This window comes from Equus asinus, chromosome 1 (assembly GCF_041296235.1).
Source record: "Equus asinus isolate D_3611 breed Donkey chromosome 1, EquAss-T2T_v2, whole genome shotgun sequence".
In the NCBI taxonomy this organism is placed as follows: Eukaryota; Metazoa; Chordata; class Mammalia; order Perissodactyla; family Equidae; genus Equus; species Equus asinus.
The window spans coordinates 32,814,723-32,824,429 of record NC_091790.1 but is presented as its reverse complement, the minus strand read 5'-3'; the positions used below and the strand labels follow the sequence as shown (position 1 = coordinate 32,824,429).

At 40.4% G+C, this 9,707-nt stretch overlaps 1 long non-coding RNA gene across 1 annotated transcript in view; it reads right to left on the bottom strand.

Annotated features, from left to right (window-relative positions):
* Window positions 1–2,263: 2,263 nt before the first annotated feature.
* The window catches only part of LOC123281775 (uncharacterized), a 50,276-nt gene continuing 42,832 nt past the window's right edge, over window positions 2,264–9,707 (bottom strand). Inside the window, exons 4-5 of the long non-coding RNA XR_011494077.1 lie at window positions 8,505–8,583; window positions 2,264–4,484 (exon numbers count right to left, since the gene is read on the bottom strand). This is a non-coding gene — a long non-coding RNA (uncharacterized lncRNA). The remainder of the gene's footprint in view (window positions 4,485–8,504; window positions 8,584–9,707) is intronic.

The following is a 9,707-nucleotide window of genomic DNA, read 5'->3' as shown; positions in this document are numbered from 1 at the left end:
AATTGTCTGAGTCTCTATTTAGATGATTTACACAATGGACCTTCAGAGTTGCTGTTACAATCTATCACATTGTAATGAAGTGACTTAGGTGTGTTTATTACCAATTTATAGTGAATATGGCAGACTGGAGGTGATAAAACTTTTTTTCCTCCTGGTTTCCTTACAGTTCTAACATTCTGCGATTGAAATCAACAAGACACATCTTAACACATGACACATTTGTAGTTTGAAGTCATAGATATTTTATTTGGCGCACTGGCCAGTCCCTCGTGATTTATGACATTATTTCACCACAAATTGCTATAAGGACAACAATTGCTCACCCACGAGGTATTGTGCATTTACTCATAAATTTTCAGGAATGAGACAGCGTGTGTGCCAAGAATGATAGAATACTGTTTACCCTCCTCTGACTCCCTTAAAACAAAAAAATGTTTTAGGAAATGGGGTTTAGGAGTCCAGCCTGAGAAAAACGGAGTAGTCCAAGCCAGCACGTGTGAGTCTTAGGTGAAAGCCAATGCAGAGACGTCACCATCTCTGCTTAACTTTGAATAAAAGAGGAGGAACAATCTTCATCCCATCTCTCCAGCAATATGGCAGGAAATCGACTAATGGAGCAGAGTTCTTGCAGAAATATAAGCTCCTCTAAGGTTAAGACTGAGCCTTATTCAAATGTTTTATTGCCAAGTCTATTGAGTTCAATGTCTTGCAAATGGTAGTTGCTCCATAAACACAGACTTTGAGTTAATTGACATGAGTTTAAGTTGTGAAATATATATTTGAAAAATAAAATCAGTGCCCAAGAAACCTTTATTTGAAAGGTGCATGCAATAGGGAAGTCTTCTGCGATTACAAGATATTTGTAATATGAGTTGAGGTCTTGAACCTAATATCATTGTGCATTCTTGATCTTTTAATTATCTTTCACATTCCTTAAATATTGTAAATATGCAAAATGACTTTTTAGCTGAATCATTTTGAGGGAACATAGAGGAAATAACCTTTTTAAATCAAAGAATGTAATGATTAACAAATACAGATATTTCCTAATTTGGCAAGCTCAATGTATCAACGGATGGATTTTTCTAGATATATGGGAGTTCTTTATACCAATAATTCTATTTTTGTGCATTTGAACTTGTTATAATAAAAAATGTTTTAAGTTAGAACACTTGAATTTTACTAGTTGATCATGGTACACAGAGATTCACCCAGGATTGTGAAATCCTCAAAGTATTTTTTTTTTTCATTGAAGCACTAAATTCCTTACAATATAGTCTTCCTTTTTGGGTTCATTTGTTCTCTTTCATCGAAATTATTTTACAAGTTCTTTTATCAAGGCTTCAAATTTAAATTCTTTTTATCTTTGTATGTCTAAAAGCATAATTTTTTTTCCTTAGCACATTTATTTAGGAAAAATTTGCATACAATAAACTTCATCCATTTAGATGAGTTTCATTACATGTAAATACTCACAACACCTCCACTATAATCAAGATACAGACATTTTCATCATCCTCAAAAGACTATGGCCCTCTCCAGTCCATGCCTCCCTCTGCCCAAGCCCCAGGTAACCACAGATATGCTTCGTTAGCACTATAGATTATTTTACAGTTTATATAAATGGAAAAATACAGTACGTACTCCTTTGTATCTGACTTCTTTCATCCAGCATGATGTAAAGATGTATCCATGTTACTGTATGCTTCAGCGGTTTGTTCCTTCCTACTGCTGAGTGGATAATCCACAGATTGGATATACCACATATTGTCTATCTATTTACCAGTTGATGGACATTTGGGGTTATTTCTAGGTTTGGGCTATTGTGATTAAAGCAGCTATGAACATTTTTGTATAAACGTTAATATGGACTTGTGTTTTCACTTCTTTTGGGTAAATACCTAAGAGTGGAATGCCTGGATCATATGGTAGGTATATGTTTAAATTTGCTAAGAAATTGCCAAACAGATTCCAAAGTGGTTGTACCATTTTATATTCTCAACAGCAGTTTGTGAGAGTTCTACTTGCTCTATGTCCTGGCCAACACTTGGTATTGTCAGTTTTTCTAATTCTAGCTCTTTTGTGACTAAATAGTGTCTTCTCGTGGTTGGTTGGTTTGTTTTTTGTTTTTGCATTTCCCTGGTGACTGATCACAATAAGCATCTTTTCATGTGTTTATTGGTCATTCATTTATATTCCTTTGAAAAGTGCTTGCTCAAATATTTTTTCTATTTTGTATTAGGTTGCTTGTCTTTTTATTATTGAATTGTAATAGCTCTTTATATATTCTGGATACAAACCCTTTGCCAGATACATGTGTAGCAAAGATTTTCTTCCATTCTCTAGCTTTTCTTTTTCTTAATGGTTCTTTTGGAGAGCAAAAGTTTTTAATTTTGATGAAGTTCAATTTATCAATCTTTTTCTTTTATGTTCATGCTTATTTGTATCCTATCTGAGAAATTTTTGTCTTTCCTAAGGTCAAAAAGATGTTCTCCTATATTTTCTTCTAGTTTTATAGTTTTAGCTTTTCTATTTTGTTTTGTTTATTTTTGTTTTTGTTTGTATGTATTTTACACCAATTCCAAAAAGATGATTTTAGCCAGGTGTAGAAATCTAGCCTGGCAGTTATTTTCCCTCAGCACTTTTAAGATATTATTCCATCATCTAGTATCTCATGTTGCTGATGAAAAATCTGCTATTAGTCTGATTGACTGCTGTTCCTTTGTAAGTAATCTGTGTTTCTCTCTGATACCTTTTCATTTATTTCTTTATTCTTACCACTTTGTAGTTTCGCGAAGATGTATCTAGGTGTGAGATTTTTCTCTCCTTAACAATTAAGATGCCCTTTTCATCCCAGGATTCATGTCTACCTTTAATTCTAGAAAAGTCTTAGTCACTATCTTTTCAAATATTTTTCTCTCCATTCTTGCTATAAAGGCTATAGTCTTTTAAGAATATCTATTTAGACAACTTATAATTTCCCAACTTACCCTCCATGTACATCTTCAATTCCTTGCCTATTTCACTTTCCTTTATCTCTCAATGTTGTGTTCCAGGTAACTTGCAAAGTTCTGACTTCCATCTCACTTTCCTCAACTCTATCCAGTTCAATATTTCCCTTACAGGGGTTGCTTTTTTTATTTCAAGGACTGTATTTTTCATTTCCAAGATTTCTGACTCATTTTTATTTCATCCATCTATTTTTGACATAATTCCCTACTTAATTCATGTTTTGTAGTTGTTTTATTTTATTCAAGACTATAAATGTATTTATTTTAAAGTAATCTTCAGATTCCTCTATTATTTATGGCTTCCCAGGTATGTGTTCTTCTGATTTTGTTTGAGAATTCATACTGCATAAGAGTTGTCTTCCTAACAGCCATTCCCTCCCCACCTCTTTGCTAATAAAACTCAGTTTTATCTTGAGTAGCAGTGTGTCCAGCCAACAGATCTGACTGGTCTATGTCAGTTGTGACTATTTGTTCCCCTTTGCCAGACATTCAATCTCCTAGCTTCCCCTGGAGCCAAGGAAGGCCATGTGATCCAGTTCTGCCTAACAAGATATACTGGAGATTCTGCTTTGGAGCTTCTGAGAAGACAGGAATTGTGATATCTGGAGCAGCAGCAGCCATCTTACAACCAGAAGGCAACAAACAACAAGCTCAGCAGAAAGGAGAAAGAGAGAGGTTGGATCCTTGATGGCATTGTTGAGCTGCTAGACCATCCTGAGAGTGCCTGCCTCCAATTCTTACTATTCAGAAAAATAGCAACTGTCTCTACGGTTTAGGGCACAATAACCTGCTGCTAACGTCATTCCAAACCAGCAGAGAAGGATTTTCCCCTCCCCATGGTGGTGCGATGCCTCAGCCTAGCTCCTAGGGGATCTGCAGCTCAGAAGTACGGCCTCACTCTGCTGAGTCTTTGTTGTTCCCCACCCCAAGCCAGGACAGAACTCGGTCCACCCCCCAGCCACGCAGGTGCCTTGCTTCCACCACTTGCCACAGGTGAGCAGCTTGTCACCTCCTGAAACTCCAGATGAGTTGCTGGGAATTTTCTCAGCTTCCAGTCGCAGCCACGGAAGCACATGCTCAGCACTGGCTTCGTGACAGGAGCCTTAAGCAAGACTCTCCACTCCCCCACCCCTGATCCTCTCCCACTTTGAAATCCTTCATCCCAAATTCAGTTCCTTCAGCCCCACCTCCCACAGGCCTGCAGACTCAGCCAACCTCACAGCTTTGGGACTCTGCTCCCCACTGGTCCTGGGAGGTTTGCTCCCTTCCTTTAGCACAGCGCTGCAGTTCTAACTTTTGTTTATAAGTCGTTCCTAATTCCTGTATGTGTGGAACAGAAGAGAAGTTTCCAAATCTACTCACTTTGACATCTTGCTTGAAGTCCATCCAGACGCACTTTTTAATTGTTGTACTCTTGTATTTGGGATTCTGACAAACAGGCTTTCTCTTGTAAAAACATGGAAACGCAAAAAACTATAAAAACAAAAATCAACATTAACCCACCACAACTGTTAATGTTTTGATACATTTCTTTCTAGTCTTTTTTCTAAGATTGTGGGACTAACGTAACACACAGGGTTATAACTTGCATTTTTTTCATTTAATATATTATATGAGCATTTTCCCACGTCTTTATATATATAATGTTTATAAAATATATAATGTTTATTAAACATATAAAATATATAAGTAATATTCCATTATGTATGTCTATATATCATGCATATTATAGAGAGCTATCATAATTCCCCTACTCCTCCATTATGGACATTTTGTTGTTTTTAATTTGTAGCTACTACACATAATGTTGCATCATAAATATTTCAATATTTCCTTAGGATAAAGTCCTAGAAACAGGATTACTGAGACAAAAGATATGAACATTTTTTAAACATATATACATATTGCCAAAGATCTCTCCCAACAAATGTTCATCCTCTCAAACTCTGAGTGTAATACTATTTACACTTGCCAATTGGATAGATAAAAAAGTCTCAGAGTTCTTTTAATTTACATTTCTTTGATACTCGTAAGTTTGAACATTTTTCATATGTTAATTAGCCATTTGTCTTTCCTTCCAGTGCATTTTAAATAAGATTGTATTTACTTACAACTTTGCGAAAACAGTTATTTCGCAAATCAAATCAAAATAGCTGTTTATGCTCAGTAAGTGTATAAACCAGCTTCAGAAGAGTCCATGTTGATATCTGTTATACACTGGAGATCTCTCTTTTGCAGGTTGAAATGTCATCTTCATTGTGCTTCAGGTCCAAACGATAATAGGGCTCAGGCTTGAGGTAATTGAGTCAAGGGTGTAGGAGTGGAGAGAAATCATGTACATAAAAAACAAATGGCCAAATTATGTATATATGGAGATATCTGTATAGATATAGATGTACTTATTATATAAGTGTATATTTATATACAAATAACTCATATATACAATTAACCACAAGTGTAGATGATTTTTGATCTGTAAACTTCAATATAATTATATATTTCCATCATCTCTGGTCATGTGCAAACTCGTTTTGAAATCCATTAAATCTTGCAATGGATATGCCCATTTGAAAATTTTACCAGCCACCATTTGGCTTATAAACCACAAACCAAACCTATGACGTATCACATAACGAGCTTTTAAAGATGAATGCTATGTGGTTGATTGGAAACAGTCACCACTTCATACTCCCAACGATAAAGCAATAGGCATTAAATTCTGTTCACAGAAACTGAAATGCTAAGTATTCAGGGAGGATAAGGGGCAAATGAGTCCGATCATAGGTAGAGTTTGAGCCGTGTCGTGGAGATGGCGCACTCTTCTGAGAAAAGGACCAAGAAAGAGAGTATGTTTTCTTATGTGTGGAAAGGCAGTAGAGGGAGATGGTTACGTGTTATGGCTTGGGAGACCCCTGGACTCAAATCCTGGCTCCACCGCGCACTGGGCATGTCCTTGCACACAGTACTAGAACTTTCTGCAGTAACCACCTCACGGTTTTATTTCCAGGATTTAATAGCCCGGCATATGGTAGGCACTCAATAGTTGTAGCTCTCATTATTATTGCAATGGCAACGAATGATAGACAGTGAGACTGGTGGGGAATCATGGCGGGAATGGTGTGGAGCAGATGAGGGGGGTCCTGGGCCCCAGGAGGGCAGTGGTGAGGCGGGGCGAAGGCTCACGTTCACAAAAGAGCTTTAGAGTGACGTGGGCGGCAGTTGGGTCCTTTCAAGGTTTGTGGGCCATGACATGATAAAAACAAATCAAGAGACTCTCCCATCACTGTAATGAAAACAGCCTGCTGGGAAGTGTTTTACCACATAATGAAAAATCACCTGGCACCGTGCAGGGGACAGTGACCTCGCAGGGTAAAGAGGACCCAGCTCCAGCTGGGAAGCCAAACGCAGCCTGCAGCAAAGCACTGCCGAACCAGGGTCACTTTGCTAAGATGTGTCTTTTATGGTGACTTATCCAGTTTGAGGTAGGTTGCTGGGTGGAGACAGGAAATAATAATGTGCCCAGTGCTCAGTCTGGGGCTGTTAGACTTCTTGATTTGGTCCTAGTTTATTACAAATAATTAAGCATCATTGTCTCTGTATGCAATGCTGGCCCTGGCTTCTCAGGTGATGCATTTCTACCTGATGGTGCCAGTCAATGTCTGCAGTATTTCCAAATTTCAAGACACTGTGTTTCTCTCAAATTTTGTTTAGTAGGTTTATGAGTACTACCCGTGAGTCTACTTAATAAGTGCCTAGAGGAACTCTCAAAATTAAAACACTTCCAACTCTAATGGTTTTTAGAAGTCTATGACATGTCCCCAGGTAAGCAGAGAAACCTTGCTATGGAAAGCCCCACCCAAGTCTGCTAAACAAAGATTTGCCAGGATCAGGTGAAGGTTTTTTTTATTAACTCGGAGTTAGGGAAAATGCTGTACCAGGTTCTGTTGGTTTATTATTTGAAATGATTTTTAATCCCCTTCTTTCCTCTTCTAATCTGCTCCTCTCTGCTTTTGCACACATCAAAATGCATAAACATTCACACCATTGGGCCCATTTCTTAACATACTTCTTCTAAAGCTGTCTTTACTCAAAGATGCCTACATGCCTTCAGCCAAGGATCCAAACCCAGACCAAAAGCAAAGGTTGACCTTAGTCAGAGCAGAACAGGTGAACCAGGGAGCTCCAGCACGCCCACAGGTGTCCAGGAAGGAGATGGCAGGGAGGGAGCTGGCCCAGAACCAGGCAGAGGAGGCTGAGTCTGCAGACGCTGCAGTCAGGACAGGAACCTCGGCCCTGAGGCACCGATTGGGTCTCTGTGACCAGGCATGAGGCCATAATTTGAGGACCAAGGACAATGCAAGGCCAGGTCCCCTCAGCAGATGAAAAGGACTGATTCAGAGCTGAATGCAAAGCTGAAGCTGCAACTCCCAGGTTTAGCGGGCTGGATGCTAGAACAGGCCCCAGGCAGCAGCTCTGTGGCCAAGTCAGGCCTGACATCTACAGGTTGCATGGCCTCACTAAAGAGCGCCCTCTGACGGGGCCCAGCATCCAGCCTGTCGGATGAAGCAAGGTTGGGAGGAGCTGAGAACAGGAGGCCCCAAAGCCTAGACGCACTGGGATTTCCCAAGGGCCCTTCCTCTGCCAGGGCAGGCGTCTTTCCAGAGGGAGAGAGTCTGGAGGCCTTGGGGGAAACCTGGGAGCCGTCCTAGGCCACTAGCTGTCAGGGCGGCGGGAGAGTAGGTCTGTCTGAGCCATAGGACTTCAGAGGTGGCCGACACGCCAGACTTCCCAGACCTCTCCTAGGGGTCCAGACTAGCAAGAAACACATCAGCAGCAGGGTAGGTCACAAAACATGATGCAAGGTGAAGGGGAGAATGAGCACCCCACAAGCACACCCAGGCTTGATGGTGGAGGCGGCCATAAAACTCACTGGAGTGACCTGTTCTTGTTTTCCTTCCTAAAGCTGTCTACACCTGGCAAGAATGGTGCTAAATCCCGTGTTTCCAGCGCCGGTTCCTGAGCTGGATCATAATTGCTGTTAGCCCACCTTGATCCCTGCCTCCTCTCCGCCCTCCACGGAGGGTAACGATACACCAACTCCCGCTCCATGCTGCTTTCTGGTTTGGCTCTTTGTTCTTACCCACTCTTGATTCAATGACCATTTGCAGCTAGGTTTTTTACTTAGATGGGTGAGGACCACTGTTTGTTCGGGTCCCCCATCTCTCTATACAAAACTTGCATCCAGGCTTTCAACTAAAGTTAGATTCAACTTGTGTGCTGGCTCTTAAGATTTTGACAAGTTGGCTGCCCTCACCTGAACTTCTCTCTCTGCAAATACAAGGTCTATTGGAAATCTAGAGTTGTCACTTTTCTCCCCTGGGCAATCAACTGTACAACCACAGTCAATGCTTGCTAATGCCATTACTGTGACTCTGGGGACACAGACACCAGATAACGCTGCCAAATAAAAAACAGAAGAAAAAGACTCCTCACTTAAGAAGCTGTCAGGGTTTCGAGTGTGGCCTTCAGGAGCCCAGGACTGCGGAGCCACTAACATCCGAAACACTTGGGTCTGAAAAGAGACGTAACGGATATTAGCGTTATCAGCAAAAGCACTTTAGCCAACTCTGTTTTCATATTCCTCAACCCAAATTCCTTTGAAAATGAAAGAAAAAATACAGCGATACTCCTCGTCATTTCCTCCAGACCTTGGAGTCTGGATTAAAGAAAATCTGCTGATTTGGCTGCCCTTCACAGAGGTGCCGTGGGGGCGAGGAGAAGGAGTTGTTGCATCTGGGGCTGGTGTGGATCCTAACAGCCGAGCTCTGCCCGTGCTTTCGATATTTTCTTTCAAACTTGCCTTTTTGCTGTTGTTGCTGGGCCTGTCGGTTTTCAGTACTAATGGGTTGTGATGGGGTGTCAGGGGAAGTCAACAATCAATGCTCGGAAAAAAGAAGGGTTGGGGGGGTGCCCATCACCGCTGACATGGCCAGGAATGGAAGTACAATGGCCTTCTTTTGTAGAAAAATAGACAAGAAATTCTGTGCCGTGTTTTGCTTTTAAGATTAGTATAGATCTTTATCCTTTGATGACTGGGCTGTCTGCTCTTCCCCATTTTAAGCTTGCCTATCCAAAACATATATTCTGGTTTTTAAATACCCACTTTCCAATATAGTTAAAATTGTAATTCACAGTGTGGGTTGTAGTTATTTCTTGCAGGCAGATAAAACAAGAGAGGCAAATGTCTGCTGAAACAGAGGCGTGAAAGAAACAGTGTGAAACGGCTGGGGCTACCTCGTGAAGAAGGCCTCTTTTAGGAAAAACTCATTTTGGCCCCAATGTTGTGTGACGTGAGAATGCCATTACAGTAACCCTCAGCGTGATGATGCAAATGTGAAAAACATCAGTGTCTCACTATAGCTTGCATCCAGGGCTAGCAATCTCATTGAAAATGTTTTTTACTAATAATTCAGGAGAACCCTACTATGACACTGGTGTCAGAATGCACGAATAATATTTGCTTCATAGGCTGTTTTATTCAAGTTGTATATCCAGGGTGTATCTGGGAAATGATTGGATCAACAATCCAATGTAACATAATCTACAACAGCAGAGCACTTTCCTTATTGGTGTGAATTATATTTATCCCAAGAATCTCCAAGTCGTTATCAAGTGAAAATATTTCAAGTTGACTTT